General features: G+C 44.9%; 1 pseudogene; it reads left to right on the forward strand.

Moving 5' to 3' along the window:
• Positions 1-315: 315 nt before the first annotated feature.
• LOC106733557 (high mobility group protein B1 pseudogene) lies at positions 316-933 on the forward strand (annotated as a pseudogene).
• Positions 934-1193: the final 260 nt, after the last annotated feature.

Consider the following 1193-nt stretch of genomic DNA (forward strand, 5'->3'; position numbering starts at 1 on the left):
ATCACCCCCCAGGGGGGATGGTCACGCCGCAATCCCTTCTCCTCCATTCTCTTCTCGGGATCTTGGGCACGCACGCACATGCACCTGGCGTGAGTTTAAGCCACCGGGTCAGAGACTCGAACCGTGGTGGACTACGTGGAAGTCCAGCGACATAGCCATTACGCTAACTACTGGTCCCCACATCATAGCATTTAAACAAGACTCAGAGTCTCACAATATACTATTCAAAATGTCCATGACAGATAGAGACAGTGCTGGGGCAAGTGACATCCAGATGGCAATGGGCAACTCTGTGCCTCGTGGAGGAAAGAAAACATGGGCAAAGGAGATCCTAAGAAGCCAAGAGGCCAAATGTCATCATATGCATTCTTTGTCCAAATATGCCCGGAGAAGCACAAGCAGCAGCACCCAGAGTTTTGGTCAACTTCTCAGAGTTTTCTAAGTGCTCTGAGAGGTAGAAGACCATGCCTGCTAAAGAAATAGGAAACTTTGAAGATATGGTAAAGATGAACTAGGCCTGTTATATAAGAGAAATAAAAATTTATATCCCTCCTAAAGGGGCAACAGAAAAGAAGTACAAGAAGCCCAATGTACCAAATAGGTCTCTTTCAGCCTTTTAATTGCTCTGTTCTGAGTATAGCTCCAAAATCAAAGGAGAACACCCTGGCCTACCCATTGGTGATGTTGCATACACTGGGAGAGACGTGGAATGACACTGCTGCAGATGATAAACAGCCTTAGGAAAAGAAGGCTGCTGAACTGAAGGAAAAATGCGAAAAGGATACTGCTGCATGCCGAGCTAAAGTAAAGCCTGGTGGAGCAAAAGATGGAGTTGTCAAGGCGGAAGAGAACAAGGAAGAGTTAAAAGACGAGGAAGATGAGGGATAGGAGGAAGAGGAAGAAAATGAAAACGATGAAGATGATGATGAATAAGTTGGTTCTAGCAGTTTTCCCCTTGTCTATGAAGCATTTAACCCTCTTGTACACAACTCACTCTTTTTAAAGGAAAAAATTGAAATATAATTCTCTGTAATTTTTTTTAACTGTATAGCATCTTCTTTTTTTTTTTTTTGAGAGGTTTTCGCTATAGGGTGCATGTGCGCGCCAGGCAGACAGAGAGAGCCAGAGAGAAAGAAAGCGAGAAATCACCCCCCAGGGGGGATGGTCACGCCGCAATCCCTTCTCCTCCATTC

This window comes from Tupaia chinensis, unplaced genomic scaffold (genome assembly GCF_000334495.1).
Source record: "Tupaia chinensis unplaced genomic scaffold, TupChi_1.0 Scaffold144058_1, whole genome shotgun sequence".
In the NCBI taxonomy this organism is placed as follows: Eukaryota; Metazoa; Chordata; class Mammalia; order Scandentia; family Tupaiidae; genus Tupaia; species Tupaia belangeri.